Source organism: Bombina bombina, chromosome 8 (genome assembly GCF_027579735.1).
Source record: "Bombina bombina isolate aBomBom1 chromosome 8, aBomBom1.pri, whole genome shotgun sequence".
In the NCBI taxonomy this organism is placed as follows: Eukaryota; Metazoa; Chordata; class Amphibia; order Anura; family Bombinatoridae; genus Bombina; species Bombina bombina.
In genome coordinates, this window is record NC_069506.1 from 230,828,932 (window position 1) to 230,849,045 (window position 20,114).

Here is a 20,114-nt window from a genome sequence, read left to right on the forward strand (position 1 = left end):
GTTTTGAGACACTATATGTATGAAAAGCGACTTGGCCCTTTCGGAAGCATATTAATAAAAAAGTAATGTTCTGTAATAATGTGTCTACATGTGTATTTCAATAGGGCAGATTTACTTATTATTATTATTATTATATGCAGTTGTAGGACAGTTTTCTACTCAGGTGTTGGGTACAAACAATGAAAAACTCAACAAAGTCACTGTGGTATAGAAACAACCTTGGTATCTGTATACATTAGCAGTTTCAGCAGATGATGCATTGTTTGCAAGATGAGCTATGCAAATTGATTACAAACACTGAAGCTCCCATGACAAATGTATCTTTATTTTACAATTTATTGTAATCTAAGAGTATTGTCCAACTGAGACAGGCTTGAAGTTACCAGTTGCGATCACACATCTGTAAATTGGAGATGCAGGTACACGGTAGTGAACAAATAGTAGCAGCAGCTATCCGTTTCTGAGGTTCTCACAAGCGGTAGTTTGAGAGAGAATTACAGAGCTGGGGCTATGTCTGATCGGGCACTGAAACCTGTTCCTTACAGAATCTTAAAGGGACAGTTCACCCAAAAAAATTCTCCCCTTTAAATTGTTCCAAATGATTCATTTTACATGCTGGAGTGTTTTAAATTGTTTACAAGTAGCTCCTTTACCCCTATTTTGGCATTTTAAATAGCTGATTTAGCCTGTGGTATCCCAACCTATTCTGAAAGTTTCTATACTGGAGTATATTCTATTGAATAGCCTAAGTAAACACAGCAGCAGAAGAGATTACACTCTCAGTGGGGTGCAGGATAGTTAAGTAATAAAATGATAATTTTCCATTGTTCTCTCTAAGTACTGAGCTTTGATTTGCTAGACAAATATAAGATAAGGAAGCAAGTGTGTGTACATAAAAGTGATAACATAATGAGATCTGATATTACCTGAAGCTCAACCCATTGTAATAGGCTGTGGTTTAAAAGCACAAAATCAGCTACTTCATATACACAAATAAACCGAAAAATGCAATTTCTCATAAATTTTATACTCTGCAGCTGGTATAACAAGTCATTGAAAATACATTCATATAAAAACAATTTTACAGTGTACTGTCCCTTTAATGCTAGTGTAAAACCTTTACTGCTTGTCCCTACTTCTAAAAAGATTGTTTATATTGTTTAATACATTAAACCTGTTTCATTTTTTATCAGTATTGGGACAATATTTTGATTATGCGACTTCCCTGTGGGGGGGGGGGATTGTTTTTTTTTTAAAGGGACTGTAAAGTTAAAAATTAAACTTTTATGATTCGGATAGAGCATGCAGTTTTAAACAACTTTCCAATTTACTTGTTATCAAATTTGCTTTGTAATCTTGGTATCTTTTATTGAAGAGCTCAAAAGTGTGCACGTTTCTTAAAGGGGCCGTATACACCAATTTTCATATAACTGCATGTAATAGACACTACTATAAAGAATACAATGCACAGATGCTGATCTAAAAATCCAGGCTAAAACCTTTTAAAAACTTACTTAGAAGCTCCCAGTTTAGCACTTTTGATTAGGTTGACTGGAACACCCAGTGAAAGCAGACCCTCCCCCTTCCTCTGCATATGAAAAGACACTTTACACAAACAGGAGCAAGCTGGAGCCTGTAGACATCAGTATTCTCCTAAAACTTTGGGGCTTGGTTAGGAGTCTGAAAATCAGCACAATGTTATATACAAATAAGCAAAACTATACATTTTTACAAAAAAACTCCCAGATGGGCTATATAAATGGATAATCTATAAAACATTTATGCAAAGAAACATCTAGTGTACAATGTCCCTTTAAAGGGACATTGAACCCAACTTTTTTCTTTCGTGATTCAGATAGAGCATGCAATTTTAAGCAACTTTGTAATTTACTCCTATTATCAAATTTTCTTCATTCTCGTGGTATGTTTATTTGAAAAGCAAAAATGTAACTTTAGATGCTGGCCCATTTTTGATGAACAACCTGGGTTTTCCTTGCTGATTGGCAGCACCAATAAACAAGTGCTGTCCATGGTTATGAACCAAAAAATTGCTGGCTCCTTAGCTTAAAAGCCATCTTTTTCAAATAAAGATAGCAAGAGAACAAAGAAAAATTGATAATAGGAGTAAATTAGAAAATTGCATGCTCTATCTGAATCATGAAAGAAAAAATTTGGATTCAATGTCCCTGTAAGTATTCTATGGTAGCAGTGTTTTGCAACATTGTATAACAAAGCTACAAACAATGTTGCAAAATACTGTTGCCATAGAGTACTATAGACATGTGCACACTCATGAGCTCTTATGAGCCTACCTAGTTTTACCCTTCAATAAAAGATACCAAGAGAACAAAACAAATTTGATAACAGAAGTAAATTGGAAAGCTTATTAAAAATTACATGTTCTATCTGAGTCATGAAAGTTTAATTTTGACTTTACTGTCCCTTTAAATTACTAAAAAAAGCCTTTTCATCTGTCCTGTATCTTTGCATCGTTTCCAATGTATTTCAGAGGGACATATCGTTATTTAGGGGTTGCCTTGGCATCAGTACTAGACATTATTATTGGTATTAGTAGCAGCTCTCTCCATCTTCCCTTTGTTTACAGTTGAAATTAACTGCTATTCATAAAGGGATTTTGACATCCAGTTATTACAAGGCTTTTTTTGTAGTCTTCTTGCAACAAATTAACATACAGTACCTTCCGAGTGTCACAACTTTCCAAATACATTAATACTTTACTGCAATTGAAGAAATGCCCCTCAGCACTTTGGAGTGGGCACTTCTAAGCCTCAGCGTTCTATTGCGGCAAAATAAATAAAGTATATAGCAATTTTTTTTTACTATATATAATTTAAATGTTATGTTACAATTTCAAATTTTTCATGTCTCTTGAACAGCAGCACAAATACTGAGCTAAATATTTGGATTTTTTTGTTTTGTTACTAATTTGCCAATAAAGAATGGTTGCCTGTAGGACTACTTAAGACTCTTCTTAAAGGGACTTTGTAGTGCAAATATGTCATGCTCTAATTTGTTAGAGCATGCTTTTTATTAGCACTGCTTGCTATGGAACTCTGTGTTTAAACCCTGCAAAGAGGTTAAATACACACATATAAAGTCCTGATCTGGATCTTCAAAGAATTCCTTTTTCTTGAGCAGGAAACTTCTTTTGGAACTGCAGTGGTCTCCTTTTTGCAGTGGTCTCATTTTGTGGTCTCCTCAACAAGAAGTGCAAACATTTCTGGCTGTAACAAATGTCCCTTTAACGCCTATAATTGAAATATGGCCCTAAGTGTGTTAGAACCTTTCTTTGTATTATATTGTGGACTTTGATACAATTATTAAAACCCTAACAAATAGGGGAAGGCAGCATACTAATTAGAGTCTACATCTAATCTCTGTATAATGCGATCCTTGCCCTGCAATATTAGATGTTACATGACAGATATGACAGCGATAAAGTATTTTTGGAGTGATTCACTGCACACATTGTAGCACTTCTGAGAAGGCTTCTGTGATTGATAGCATTAAAGGTGTGTTCAGTGATAATGCTAGAGCTGTTCCTTCCTTTTTTTAAACACTTTAGTAAGGGTGAATGATGACATTCTGTTTGTTGTGTTATATTGGTGCTTTTCCTCTTTCAAGATTCATGTGCTACTCTGTTTATTTCCATCTTAATATGAGGAGAGTCCACGGCTTCATTCCTTACTTATGGGAATACAGAACCTGGCCACCAGGAGGAGGCAAAGACACCACAGCCAAAGGCTTAAATACCTCCCCCACTCCCCTCATCCACCAGTCATTCTTTGCCTTTCGTCACAGGAGGTTGGCAGAGAAGTGTCGGAAGATTCAGAGTAGTCTCTTATGGAGGGTAGTACTCTTCACTATGCCTCTCAGTAAGAGCATTGAGAAAGGTTAGGGTCTGGAGATGAAGGGAGATTCTTTTTGCGAAACCATCCAGACTCATATTAACAACTCCTAAGCAATCAGTGTTGACGAGTTTTACTGCCTGCTTCTATCACTAAAGTCCATGTCAGATGCGATGCTACAAGACTGTCAAACTTGAGAGGCTGTGTGTCTTCCACGGCGATGATTCCGGTAAGGGTGTTTCATTTTATTTCATATGATAACGTAAGAAGACAGGGTCACAGTGTGACTCCTTTATCTGTAATAGAATCAAAGGTTAATATCTCCGGAAGGGGATTATTGAACAGGGGGGATTTATACATGATTTGCTTAATTATGTTTTATGCTGCGACATGTGTTAGATGAGGCTCTGGCAGATGTGGGAACATTCAGGTTTTTACTTTAGTTTTGGATAACTGCGCAGCCTGTCAATTTGGCGTGCTTTCTTCCTGCTACAGGGGCAGTCCTGCATGGCACTCCATGTGACCGGGTGTGGCCTCATTATCTTCCTCTTTCCTGACCGTGGGGTTTACAGGAGACTAAGCGGTTTCTCTGTGGGGCTTGGGTCATAGGAGGTGGTGAGTGCCCCGGCCATTGGGGATATAAAGGTGCCATTTAATATTTCTTCTGTTATGTGTGATCAGTCCACGGGTCATCATTACTTCTGGGATATTATCTGCTCCCCTACAGGAAGTGCAAGAGGATTCACCCAGCAGAGTTGCTATATAGCTCCTCCCCTCTACGTCACCTCCAGTCATTCTCTTGCACCCAAAGACTAGATAGGAGGTGTGAGAGGACTATGGTGATTATACTTAGTTTTTATAACTTCAATCAAAAGTTTGTTATTTTACAATAGCACCGGAGCGTGTTATTACTTCTCTGGCAGAGTTTGAAGAAGAATCTACCAGAGTTTTTCTTATGATTTTAACCGGAGTAGTTAAGATCATATTGCTGTTTCTCGGCCATCTGAGGGAGGTAAAAGCTTCAGATCAGGGGACAGCGGGCAGTTGAATCTGCATTGAGGTATGTAGCAGTTTTTATTTTCTGAATGGAATTGATGAGAAAATCCTGCCATACCGTTATAATGACATGTATGTATACTCTACACTTCAGTATTCTGGGGATGGTATTTCACCGGAATTACTCTGTAAAAGTACATTAAACCTTTTTATAGGTATTTAATTCATGTTAAACGTTTTTGCTGGAATGTAGAATCGTTTGCATTTCTGAGGTACTGAGTGAATAAATATTTGGGCATTATTTTTCCACTTGGCAGTTTGCTTGTTTTGATTATGACAGTTTCGTTTCTCTCTCACTGCTGTGTGTGAGGGGGAGGGGCCGTTTTTGGCGCTCTTTGCTACGCATCAAAAATTTCCAGTCAGTTACTCTTGTATTTTCTGCATGATCCGGTTCAGCTCTAACAGAACTCAGGGGTCTTCAAACTTCTTTGAAGGGAGGTAGATTCTCTCAGCAGAGCTGTGAGACTTATGTAGTGACTGTGTTTTAAAACGTTGCTGTGATTTTTATGTTTAAAATTTAATTAGTGTTACTTTACTAATGGGAACAAACCTTTGCTAACAAGTTGTGTTGTTTTTTAAAGAGTGATGCTATAACTGTTTTTCAGTTCATTATTTCAACTGTCATTTAATCGTTTAGTGCTTCTTTGAGGCACAGTACGTTTTTGTTAATTAAGATTGTAACCAAGTTGCATGTTTATTGCTAGTGTGTTAAACATGTCTGATTCAGAGGAAGATACCTGTGTCATTTGTTCCAATGCCAAGGTGGAGCCCAATAGAAATTTATGTACTAACTGTATTGATGCTACTTTAAATAAAAGCCAATCTGTACAAATTGAACAAATTTCACCAAACAGCGAGGGGAGAGTTATGCCGTCTAACTCGCCTCACGTGTCAGTACCTGCGTCTCCCGCCCGGGAGGTGCGTGATATTATGGCGCCTAGTACATCTGGGCAGCCATTACAGATAACATTACAAGATATGGCTACTGTTATGACTGAAGTTTTGGCTAAGTTACCAGAACTAAGAGGCAAGCGTGATCACTCTGGGGTGAGAACAGAGTGCGCTGATAATTCTAGGGCCATGTCTGATACTGCGTCACAGCTTGCAGAGCATGAGGACGGAGAGCTTCATTCTGTAGGTGACGGTTCTGATCCAAGCAGATTGGATTCAGATATTTCAAATTTTAAATTTAAATTGGAAAACCTCCGTGTATTACTAGGGGAGGTCTTAGCGGCTCTTAACGATTGTAACACTGTTGCAATACCAGAGAAAATGTGTAGGTTGGATAAATACTTTGCGGTACCGGCGAGTACTGACGTTTTTCCTATACCTAAGAGATTAACTGAAATTGTTACCAAGGAGTGGGATAGACCCGGTGTGCCGTTCTCACCCCCTCCAATATTTAGAAAGATGTTTCCAATAGACGCCACCACACGGGACTTATGGCAAACGGTCCCTAAGGTGGAGGGAGCAGTTTCTACTTTAGCTAAGCGTACCACTATCCCGGTGGAGGATAGCTGTGCTTTTTCAGATCCTATGGATAAAAAATTAGAGGGTTACCTTAAGAAAATGTTTGTTCAACAAGGTTTTATATTGCAACCCCTTGCATGCATCGCGCCGATTACGGCTGCGGCAGCATTTTGGATTGAGTCTCTGGAAGAGAACCTTAGTTCCGCTACGCTGGACGACATTACGGACAGGCTTAGAGTCCTTAAACTAGCTAATTCATTCATTTCGGAGGCCGTAGTACATTTAACCAAACTTACGGCTAAGAATTCAGGATTCGCCATTCAGGCACGTAGGGCGCTGTGGTTAAAATCCTGGTTGGCTGATGTAACTTCTAAGTCCAAATTACTTAATATACCTTTCAAGGGGCAAACTTTATTTGGGCCCGGTTTGAAAGAAATTATCGCTGACATTACAGGAGGTAAGGGCCACGCTCTACCTCAAGACAAAGCCAAAGCTAAGGCTAGACAGTCTAATTTTCGTCCCTTTCGGAATTTCAAAGCAGGTGCAGCATCAACTTCCACTGCACCAAAACAGGAAGGAGCTGTTGCTCGTTACAGACAAGGCTGGAAACCTAACCAGTCCTGGAATAAGGGCAAGCAGGCCAGAAAACCTGCTGCTGCCCCTAAGACAGCATGAACCGAGGGCCCCCGATCCGGGACCGGATCTAGTGGGGGGCAGACTCTCTCTCTTCGCCCAGGCTTGGGCAAGAGATGTCCAGGATCCCTGGGCGCTAGAGATCATATCTCAGGGATACCTTCTAGACTTCAAATTATCTCCCCCAAGAGGGAGATTTCATCTGTCAAGGTTGTCAACAAACCAAATAAAGAAAGACGCGTTTCTACGCTGTGTACAAGATCTATTATTAATGGGAGTGATCCATCCGGTTCCGCGGTCGGAACAAGGACAAGGGTTTTACTCAAACCTGTTTGTGGTTCCCAAAAAAGAGGGAACTTTCAGGCCAATCTTGGATTTAAAGATCCTAAACAAATTCCTAAGAGTTCCATCGTTCAAAATGGAAACTATTCGGACAATTTTACCCATGATCCAAAAGGGTCAGTACATGACCACAGTGGATTTAAAGGATGCTTACCTTCACATACCGATTCACAAAGATCATTACCGGTATCTAAGGTTTGCCTTCTTAGACAGGCATTACCAGTTTGTAGCCCTTCCATTCGGATTGGCTACGGCTCCAAGAATCTTCACAAAGGTTCTGGGTGCCCTTCTAGCGGTTCTGAGACCGAGAGGAATTTCGGTAGCTCCGTACCTAGACGACATTCTGATACAAGCTTCAAGCTTTCAAACTGCCAAGTCTCATACAGAGTTAGTTCTGGCATTTCTAAGGTCGCATGGATGGAAAGTGAACGAAAAGAAGAGTTCTCTCTTGCCTCTCACAAGAGTTCCATTCTTGGGAACTCTTATAGATTCTGTAGAAATGAAGATTTATCTGACAGAAGACAGATTAACAAAGCTTCTAAATGCATGCCGTGTCCTTCATTCCATTCAACTCCCGTCAGTAGCTCAATGCATGGAGGTGATCGGCTTAATGGTAGCAGCAATGGACATAGTACCTTTTGCACGCCTACATCTCAGACCGCTGCAATTGTGCATGCTGAGTCAGTGGAATGGGGATTACTCAGATTTGTCCCCCACTCTGAATCTGGATCAAGAGACCAGAAACTCTCTTCTATGGTGGCTTTCTCGGCCACATCTGTCCAGGGGGATGCCGTTCAGCAGGCCGGACTGGACAATTGTAACAACAGACGCCAGCCTTCTAGGTTGGGGCGCTGTCTGGAATTCTCTGAAGGCTCAGGGACAATGGAGTCAGGAGGAAAGTCTCCTGCCAATAAACATTCTGGAATTGAGAGCAGTTCTCAATGCCCTTCTAGCTTGGCCCCAGTTAAAGACTCGGGGGTTCATCAGGTTTCAGTCGGACAACATCACGACTGTAGCTTACATCAACCATCAGGGAGGGACAAGAAGCTCCCTAGCAATGATAGAAGTATCAAAGATAATTCGCTGGGCAGAGTCTCACTCTTGCCACCTATCAGCAATCCACATCCCGGGAGTGGAGAACTGGGAGGCGGATTTCTTGAGTCGCCAGACTCTTCATCCGGGGGAGTGGGAACTTCATCCGGAGGTCTTTGCCCAAATACTTCGACGTTGGGGCAAACCAGAGATAGATCTCATGGCGTCTCGCCAGAACGCCAAACTTCCTCGCTACGGATCCAGATCCAGGGATCCGGGAGCGGTTCTGATAGATGCTTTGACAGCACCTTGGAACTTCAGGATGGCTTATGTGTTTCCACCCTTCCCGCTGCTTCCTCGATTGATTGCCAAAATCAAACAGGAGAGAGCATCAGTGATTCTAATAGCGCCTGCATGGCCGCGCAGGACTTGGTATGCAGATCTAGTGGACATGTCATCCTGTCCGCCTTGGTCTCTACCTCTAAGACAGGACCTTCTGATTCAGGGTCCATTCAAACATCAAAGTCTAACTTCTCTGAAGCTGACTGCTTGGAAATTGAACGCTTGATTTTATCAAAACGTGGTTTTTCTGAGTCGGTTATTGATACCCTGATACAGGCTAGGAAGCCTGTTACCAGAAAGATTTACCATAAAATATGGCGTAAATACCTATACTGGTGTGAATCCAAAGATTACTCCTGGAGTAAGGTTAGGATTCCTAGGATATTGTCTTTTCTACAAGAAGGTTTAGAAAAGGGTTTATCGGCTAGCTCATTAAGGGGACAGATCTCAGCTCTGTCCATCTTGTTGCACAGGCGTCTGTCAGAAAATTCAGACATCCAGGTTTTTTGTCAGGCTTTAGCTAGGATCAAGCCTGTGTTTAAAACTGTTGCTCCGCCATGGAGTTTAAACTTAGTTCTTAACGTTTTACAGGGTGTTCCGTTTGAACCCCTTCATTCCATTGATATAAAATTGTTATCTTGGAAAGTTCTATTTTTAATGGCTATTTCCTCGGCTCGAAGAGTCTCTGAGTTATCAGCCCTACATTGTGATTCTCCTTATCTGATCTTTCACTCAGACAAGGTAGTTCTGCGTACTAAACCTGGGTTCTTACCTAAGGTTGTCTCTAACAGGAATATCAATCAAGAGATTGTTGTTCCATCCTTGTGTCCAAATCCTTCTTCAAAGAAGGAACGTCTTCTACACAATCTGGATGTAGTTCGTGCCCTCAAGTTCTACTTGCAGGCAACTAAAGATTTTCGCCAAACTTCTTCCCTGTTTGTCGTTTATTCTGGACAGAGGAGAGGTCAAAAAGCTTCTGCTACCTCTCTCTCTTTTTGGCTTCGTAGCATAATACGTTTAGCCTATGAGACTGCTGGACAGCAGCCTCCTGAAAGAATTACAGCTCATTCCACTAGAGCTGTGGCTTCCACTTGGGCCTTTAAGAATGAGGCCTCTGTTGAACAGATTTGCAAGGCTGCAACTTGGTCTTCGCTTCATACTTTTTCCAAATTTTACAAATTTGACACTTTTGCTTCTTCGGAGGCTATTTTTGGGAGAAAGGTTCTTCAGGCAGTGGTTCCTTCTGTATAATGAGCCTGCCTATCCCTCCCGTCATCTGTGTACTTTTGCTTTGGTATTGGTATCCCAGAAGTAATGATGACCCGTGGACTGATCACACATAACAGAAGAAAACGTAATTTATGCTTACCTGATAAATTCCTTTCTTCTGTTGTGTGATCAGTCCACGGCCCGCCCTGTTTTTTTAAGGCAGGTAAATATTTTTTAAATTATAATTCAGTCACCACTACACCCTTGGCTTCTCCTTTCTCGTTGGTCTTTGGTCGAATGACTGGAGGTGACGTAGAGGGGAGGAGCTATATAGCAACTCTGCTGGGTGAATCCTCTTGCACTTCCTGTAGGGGAGCAGATAATATCCCAGAAGTAATGATGACCCGTGGACTGATCACACAACAGAAGAAAGGAATTTATCAGGTAAGCATAAATTACGTTTTTTCTATAGTCCATTGTAAAAGCGCAAGCTATGGAGGACTCTGATGCGTTAGAGGGTACTCCCTCTTTAACCAAATCTAATACCTGTTTTTATTGTGAGGAGGCTATGGTATATCCGCCTGTTCAATTATGTTCCACATACCTTGATAAAGTAGTTATATCCAAAAAGAACAAGATGTTTAATACTACTGAGCTGTCCACCTCTGAGGGGTTTCCATCCCGCGAGGTGAGTTTCCTGCAATCATCTCCTATTATACATGCAGCTCCTACCACCAGACTTTTCTGAACAGTTGCAAACGGCAGTGTCTGTGGCCTTTAGTGCTTTACCTCCCCCTGCTAAGGGCAAGCGAAAGGTTAAATACTGCTATCCTTTCCAGGGGTCATCTACCAACTTGTTGGATTTATCCGATACTAGATTATCTGCTGATTAAGATGCCTCTGATACTTCTTTCTGAGTCGGAATCGGCTGCCTCTAAGGCGATCACTCAGATCTATCCCAACAGATTTCTCTGGACAGGCGATTGAGAGAATCGCTCTCTTGGTGGCTCTGTCCAGATCGCCTGTCCCAGGGGATATCCTGGGAGATTGTGACTACGGACGCAAGTCTATCAGGATTGGGAGCTGTTTGGGGTGCCAGGAAGGCACAGGGCCAGTGGACTCGAGAGGAACCTCTTCTCCCGATCAACATTCTGGAACTTCGAGCAATCTTCAACGCTCTGAAGGCTTGGCCTGTTCTGGGTTCGTCCCAGTTTCAGATTCCAATTGGACAACATTACCTCGGTGGCTTACATCAACCATCAGGGGGGAACGAGAAGCTCCCTAGCCATGAGGGAAGTATCTAGGATTCTGGAATGGGCAGAGGCCCACAACTGCTCGCTTTGAGCGATCCACATTCTGGGTGTGGGCAACTGGGAAGCAGACTTTCTCAGCAGACAATTGTTTCATCTGGGGGAATGGTCTCTCCATCCCGAGGTTTGCGGAGATTTGCAACAGATGGGGGACACCAGAGAGAGATCTCATGGTGTCCAGACTCCATACCAAGCTACCCAGATATGGGTCACAGTCCAGGGATCCCCATGCAGAGCTGATAGATGCCTTAGCAGTGCCCTGGGGGTTCAACCTAGTTTACATTTTTCCACCATTACCACTTCTCCCTCGGGTAGTGGCCCGCATCAAGCAGGAGCAAGCTTTGACTATTCTAATTGCTCCATCGTGGTCACAAAGGATGTGGTTTGTGGATCTGGTGGGGATGTCATCTCCTCCATGGAGGTTACCCTGTCGCAGGGATCTGCTGGAACAGGGTCCTTTTTGTTCATCAAAATCTAGCTTCTCTGAGGCTGACTGCGTGGAGATTGAAGCTTAGTCCTAGCCAAGAGAGGGTTTTCTGAGAGAGTGATTGATACTTTCATTCAAGCTAGAAAGCCGGTCACCCGTTGCATCTACCATAAGGTGTGGAGGACATACTTATTCTGGTGTGAAGAACATGGATTCCCCTGGTTATAAGGTCATGATATCCAGAATTCTTTCCTTTCTCCAGGACGGTTTGAAGAAGGGACTTCCTGCTAGTTCCTTAAAGGGACAGATTTCTGCTCTATCGGTGTTATAACACAAGAGCCTCTCTGTGTTTAGACATTCCGCTCCTCCTTGGAGTTTAAATTTGGTTCTTAAGGTTTTACAGAGAGCTCTGTTTGAGACCATGCATTCGGTTGACATTAAGTTACTGTCTTGGAAGGTTCTTTTTCTATTGGCTATTGCTTCGTCACGCAGAGTCTCTGAGATGGCGGCCTTGCAATGTGAGCTTCCTTACCTAGTTTTTCATGCTGATAAGGCTGTTCTTCGCACTGGGTTAGGTTTTCTCCCTAAGGTTTTGTCTGATCGCAACATCAATCGGGAGATAATGGTTCCGTCCTTGTGTCCTAATCCTTCTTCCTCAAAAGAACGATTACTTCATAATTTGGATGTGATTCGGGCTTTGAAATTCTATCTTCAGGCTACGAAAGATTTTAGACAGACTTCGGCATTGTTTGTTGTCTATTCTGGGAAGCACAGAGGGCAGAAGGCTTCTTCCACTTCCCTATCCTTTTGATTGAGGAGCATTATCCGCTTAGCATATGAGACAGTGGGACATAAGCCTCCTCAGAGGATTACGGTTTATTCAACTAGAGCTGTGGCTTTTTCGTGGGCCATCAAGAATAAGGCCTCTATGGAGCAGATTTGTAGGGCGGTTACCTGGTCCTCCTTGCATACCTTTTCAAAGTTTTAAAAATTTGACGTTTTTCCTATGGATGAAGCAGCTTTTGGGAGGAAGGTTTTGCAGGCTGTGGTGCCCTTAGAATAGAGTCTGCCTCTCTTTTTTTTTTTACCCTCCCGTTTTTATTGTGTCCTCTAGAGCTTAGGGATATGTTTCCTACAAGTAAAGAATGAAGCCGTGGACTCTCCTCATATTAAGATGGGAAACATAAATTATGCTTACCAGATAATATCCTTTCCATCTGTATGAGGAGAGTCCACGGCTCCCGTCCGTTTTCTCAGTTGGGCGGACCTAAATTTGTTTTTGCTCTTCTGGCACCTTTTATACCCTGTTATTTCTCCTACTGTTCCTTGTTCCCTCGGCAGAATGACTGGGTGATGATGGGAGTGGGGGGAGGTATTTAAGCCTGTGGCTTGGCTGTCTTTGCCTCCTCCTGGTGGCCAGGTTCTGTATTCCCACAAGTAAGGAATGAAGCTGTGGACTCTCCTCATACAGGTGGAAAGGAAATTATCTGGTAAGCATAATTTGTTTTTAAGTAACCTGCTTTCAGCAGTCAGGGGGTTAAAGGGACATTAGAAATGTAATATTGGCACTAGCAGAGATTAAACGCATAGGGCCAGATTACAAGTGGAGCGCAAACATTTGCGCAAAGCAATATTGGGTTTGGGCGCAAGTGAAATTGCGCTCATATTACAAGTTGAAAGTAAACACGATCGCTTGAGAGTAATTTAAGTTAATGCTCATTGGGTTAGTGCATCCTCAGAGCTGTGGTTAGCTGTTTTGCGAAACATAATAGTGTCACAAAACACATCAAAAATACATTATACAAAACAGTTACTCATAACACTAATAACAATTATTAAAAAAATTATTGCACAAAAAAGTTATTAGTGCTCAAAGATATGAAGTCTTAAAAAAGGCTGCCAAAGGTCTTAATATAATTACATTGGAGCCCCTTGCAGTTAAATGGACACTCAGGTCAAATTAAATTTTCATGATTCAGATACAGCATGTAATTTTAAACAACTTTCCAATTTACTTCCATTAAAAAAGTGCACAGTCTTTTAAATTTTACACTTTTTTGAGTCACCAGGTCCTACTGAGCATGTGCAAGAATTCAGACTATACGTATATGCATTTGTGATTGGCTGATTGCTATCACATGGTACAGGGGGAGTGGAAATATACATAACTTTGAAATTTGTTACAAAAAAATCTACTCATTTGAAATTCAGAGTAAATGCTATTGTATTGTCTTGTTATCTTGCATTTGTTGATTATGCAAATCTACTGTGTTTACTGGTCCTTTAAGTAGAGGAAAACATGTTAAAGCACATTTATGCACTATTCATATTTAATAAAAAAAGTATTATACTGTGTATTTACAGTAAATATTTTACATTCCAATGTTCTGCACATATATTTATAAATAGATATTCCTATATATCTGTATATATCTATACCCATATATATTGTACTAAAATACCCTCAGATATATATATATATATATATATATATATATATATATATATATATATATATCCTATATTATAAAAGACAAGAGTTTGTCTGAAGCCGTCATGTGCAGTTCAGACAAACTCTTGCCGCTGATCGCACGCGCACCCTTAGCCAGCTGTTGATCGCACGCGCAACCCACTTAGCATGTTTGTTAGCACTTTGACCCCCCTTGCTGCGCACGCACACTCACAAAACTGATTTGAGCCAACGCGCACGCGAACCCTAGCAGCCTATCACACCCTCGCACTAGCCGTTGACAACCCACTTAGCCTACTAGCCTATCACACAATGCGCACGCGCACGCGCACCCACGCGCACGCAACTAGCCTAGCCGCCTATCACACCCTCGCACTAGCCGTTGACAACCCACTTAGCAAATAGCCGTTGAAAGCAGCTGATCAGAGACAGGGGAGAGGGAGAGAGGGGGAGAGGGAGAGAGGGGGAGACAGGGGAGAGGGAGACAGGGGAGAGGGAGACAGGGGAGAGGGAGACAGGGGAGAGGGAGACAGGGGAGAGGGAGACAGGGGAGAGGGAGACAGGGGAGAGGGAGACAGGGGAGAGGGAGACAGGGGAGAGGGAGACAGGGGAGAGGGAGACAGGGGAGAGGGAGACAGGGGAGAGGGAGACAGGGGAGAGGGAGACAGGGGAGAGGGAGACAGGGGAGAGGGAGACAGGGGAGAGGGAGACAGGGGAGAGGGAGACAGGGGAGAGGGAGACAGGGGAGAGGGAGACAGGGGAGAGGGAGACAGGGGAGAGGGAGACAGGGGAGAGAGAGGGGAGAGGGAGACAGGGGAGAGAGGGGAGAGGGAGACAGGGGAGAGAGGGGAGAGGGAGACAGGGGAGAGAGGGGAGAGGGAGACAGGGGAGAGAGGGGAGAGAGAGACAGGGGAGTGAGAGTGAGAGTGAGACAGGGGAGTGAGAGTGAGAGAGACAGGGGGGATAGAGTGAGAGAGACAGGGGGGATAGAGTGAGAGAGACAGGGGGGATAGAGTGAGAGAGACAGGGGGGAGAGAGTGAGAGAGACAGGGGGGAGAAAGAGGGGAGAGAGAGAGATAGGGCACAGAGAGAGAGAGAATATAAAAATAAAAATAAACCACACGGCCCGTGTGAACGGGCTTTAGGACTAGTAGAGGTATAAATAAACACAGAGATATGTCAGACAACAGACTAATAATACATTTACACTATATACATATAGAGGTATAAATAAACAGAGATATGACAGACAACAGACTAATAATACATTTACACTATATACATATAGAGGTATAAATAAACACAGAGATATGACAGACAACAGAATAATAATACAGTTACACTATATACATATAGAGGTATAAATAAACACAGAGATATGACAGACAACAGACTAATAATACATTTACACTATATACATATAGAGGTATAAATAAACACAGAGATATGACAGACAACAGACTAATAATACATTTACACTATAGACATACAGTGGTATAAATAATCACATAGATATGACAGACAACAGAATAATACATTTACACTATATACATATAGAGGTATAAATAAACACAGAGATATGACAGACAACAGACTAATAATACATTTACACTATATACATATCCTATATTATAAAAGACAAGAGTTTGTCTGAAGCCGTCATGCGCAGTTCAGACAAACTCTTGCCGCTGATCGCACGCGCACCCTTGGCCAGCTGTTGATCGCACGCGCAACCCACTTAGCATGTTTGTTAGCACTTTGACCCCCCTTGCTGCGCACGCACACTCACAAAACTGATTTGAGCCAACGCGCACGCGCACGCGAACCCTAGCAGCCTATCACACCCTCGCACTAGCCGTTGACAACCCACTTAGCCTACTAGCCTATCACACAATGCGCACGCGCACGCGAACCCACGCGCACGCAACTAGCCTAGCCGCCTATCACACCCTCGCACTAGCCGTTGACAACCCACTTAGCAAATAGCCGTTGAAAGCAGCTGATCAGAGACAGGGGAGAGGGAGACAGGGGAGAGGGAGACAGGGGAGAGGGAGACAGGGGAGAGGGAGACAGGGGAGAGGGAGACAGGGGAGAGGGAGACAGGGGAGAGGGAGACAGGGGAGAGGGAGACAGGGGAGAGGGAGACAGGGGAGAGGGAGACAGGGGAGAGGGAGACAGGGGAGACAGGGGAGACAGGGGAGACAGGGGAGACAGGGGAGACAGGGGAGACAGGGGAGAGGGAGACAGGGGAGAGGGAGACAGGGGAGAGGGAGACAGGGGGACAAGGGAGAGGGAGAGAGAGGAGAGGGAGACAGGGGAGAGGGAGACAGGGGAGAGGGAGACAGGGGAGAGGGTGAGAGAGACAGGGGAGAGGGAGACAGGGGAGAGGGAGACAGGGGAGAGGGTGAGAGAGACAGGGGGGGAGAGAGAGAGACAGGGGGGGGAGAGAGAGAGACAGGGGGGGGAGAGAGAGAGACAGGGGGGGGAGAGAGAGAGAGGGGAGTGAGAGACAGGGGAGTGAGAGAGAGACAGGGGAGTGAGAGTGAGAGAGAGACAGGGGGGATAGAGTGAGAGAGACAGGGGGGAGAAAGAGGGGAGAGAGAGAGATAGGGCACAGAGAGAGAGAGAATATAAAAATAAAAATAAACCACACGGCCCGTGTGAACGGGCTTTAGGACTAGTATATATATATATATATATATATATATATATATATATATATATAATAAATTTTTTATTTATGAATACATAGAACATATTCTGCTATGTGAAGAACATTGGAATGTGAAATATTCATATTTTCATGTCATGTTATGGGATAGGGTTTGCGCAAGATTGGGATGTTAGGTTCCCCCCCCCCACTTTTTTTTTTGCTTGATTGACTTCTAAGGGGGAATAGGTTATAACGCATGCTTTTTGCGTTCATCTGGTTATTGCGAGATCGATAACTTTTTACTTTAAGCTAAAAATACGGGGGCAACCAGACGCTAAATAGCGCTTCACTCATAATCTGGACCATAATATTGCAGGGTTGCTAGTGTTAAAACTAGAGCATGCAATTTTTGCTCTATAATGCCCCTTTATTCTTCTTCTTCATTTTTCAGACCATTCTGCCCCCATGGTGTACCATCTTACTTGACTTATTTGAGCTTGTATTCTATATACTATTTGTACTTTCTGAATAATCTTCTTGCCAGAAAAAAAACAAAAACTACTCCTTTTGTGAAATTCAGAGTAAGTGTTATTGCATTGTCTTTTTAATATGCACTTCTACTCTATTTAGTGATCGTTTAACACTTCGACATATAAAATTCTTAATTATATGTTGTAAAGACAATGTGCAAATAACAAATGTATTGAAAATAACAATGCTATATTATATAAAGACTTAAAACCCTGGTAAATAAATGAAATGTAACCTGGGTATATTCAACCTAGCCATTGTTTAAACACTTCATCCTTAGTAGAGACTAGATAGGGAAAACAAAGGTTTCAGCATGGTCCCTATTGCTTTATAGAAACTACTTGTTATAAACTAAAACGTTATTTAAAGAACTAATGCATTGTTAAAAACACATCTGCATACTATTTATTCTCAGCCTAATATCTGATTTGACAACATCATTATAACTAGTTTTTATTTACTGTTTAATGTCCCTTTCAATCTGTGTACCCTTTTTCATGAATCCCTCTGACTGTTTCTCTTTCACACAAACCATCCTTCTGTATTTTGGTTTCACTCTCCTCTTGCCTGTTCTGTTTACTATCCCTCCCCTTCTATAAACTGTATGGCGTCACTCAGTCATCTCTGCATCCAGGCAAACCTGAATTTCCAGCCCACACTCCCTTTGGGGAGGAACCGAAACTCAGAAAGGGGGGGAGGGGTGTCCATTTTAATTTTGGGAATTTACAAAAAAGAAAATTGGGGATTTAGCATCTCTATATAATATATCTGCATATGACTAAACTGGTCAATATTTCAGATACAGCTTTCTTGAATAGTGATGAGATAATTTAGCTGTTTTTTTATTTAGCTAAGAAAGAAACTAAATGTTAAAAAAATGTAAACTTAGTCCATTTTAGTAGTAAATGTAGTTTTAAAAAGGCTTTTTTAAATTATTTTTTTATGGTTTAATAAATCCATTGTGATGTGCTCAAATTTGGTATAGATATAAATAAGCTTACTGCATTGTTCATTAGTTCCTGTGTTGCATGATCAGGTATCTACAGGATACATTCCAGCTCATTAGTAGCTACACATATATGCCTTTTGTCCCTAGCTCATCTGATGCTTAGCTAGCTCCCAGTAGTGTATTTGCTGCTCCTTCAACAAAGAATACCAAGAATGAAGAAAAATTGAAAATAGAAGTTAATTGTAAACTTGTTTAAAAGTGTATACTGTATCTGAATCATAAAAGAGAGCGGATGGGTTTCATGTCCCTTTAACTTGTTTTAAAGGGTCAGAAAAGTGTTTATTTCTAAAAACTAGTAGTTAGTCTGTAAGCAGCATGTATAATACTTTCTGATTGTAAATTGTTTAAAAATAATATTCCTTACCATATTTTTTTGATTTTGAAGAAGCCGCTTCATGCCGCGGTATAGAAATAGCTGACAGCCCTGGGAGAAAATAACTGAAATGGGTCCATGCAATCGGCCAATCATATTATTTATTATAATTACTGAAATGAATATTCAATTAGGCAATACGCGATCCCTTTTGCATGCGCATTGGTGTTACTACATACACGCGTGTCTCATCAGTGTGAAGCGTGTGTCCAAAGTATTTGCGCTTGCGTATTTCACAGAGCAAGTCTGCAAATGTTCATAGCGTATATCATTCGATGCCACCAATCTGCAAGGACAACCCAGGTTGTTCACCAAAAATGGTCCGGCATCTAAACTTACATTCTTGCATTTCAAATAAAGATACCAAGAGAATGAAGAAAATTTTGATAATAGGAGTCAATTAGAAAGTTGCTTAAAATTTCATGCTCTATCTGAATCACGAAAGAAAAAAAATTGGGTTCAGTGTCCCTTTAAATAATTCTTAGGGCAGTCTTATGCATGTCTAAGGCAGTCATACGTTCCATTAAAGGGACATAAACCCCAACCTTTTTCTTTCTGGATTCATATAGAGTATATAATTTTAAACAACTTTCCAATTGTCTTCTGTGATCAAATTTACTTCATTTTCTTATTATCCTTTGTTGAAAAGCAGGAAAGTAAGTTAAGGAGCGTGCACGTTTGCAGCACTATATGTAGCAGTTTTGCAATAATGTTATACATTTAGCAAGAGCACTATATGGCAGCACCACTTCCTTTCATGTAGTGCTGCAGACATGCACGCTGCCTATCTAGACATCTCATTAAAGGGACAGTCTACACAAAATTTTTTATTGTTTAAAAAGATAGATAACGTGTCTACTACCCATTCTCCAGCTTTGCACAACCAACTTTGCTATATTAATATACTTTATAACATTTACATTTCTGAATTTCTGCCTGTTTCTAAGTCACTAAAGGCAGCCTCTTATAACATGCTTTAATATTAGCTGCTAAATTATGTGAGCCATATAGATAACACTGTGCTCTCTCCTGTAGAGTTGTGGATGACACTGCACTAACTGGCTAAAATACAAGTCAATAGATAATAAGTAAATAGTCATGAGATAAGGGGGCAGTCTGCAGAGGCTTAGATACAAGGTAATCATAGAGGTAAAAAGTATATTAATATAACCGTGTTGGATATGCAAAACTGGGGAACAGGGCCATTCTCAGGGGGTGAAAGACATGACTCTGGTCAGGGCCTCGTGCACAGACACAGATAACATAAGGAGGCTTTGTGTGCGTATATATAAATTAATAATGTAAGGAGAATTGATACACCTGCAAGCCCTTTGGTTCCAAAGAGCAAAACAAGCTAGCTCATAGTCAAAAATTATCAGGGTGGGGGC

General features: G+C 41.7%; 1 protein-coding gene across 1 annotated transcript in view; it reads left to right on the forward strand.

Annotated features, from left to right (window-relative positions):
• The window catches only part of PHLDB3 (pleckstrin homology like domain family B member 3), a 147,092-nt gene that overhangs the window by 61,447 nt on the left and 65,531 nt on the right, over positions 1 to 20,114 (forward strand).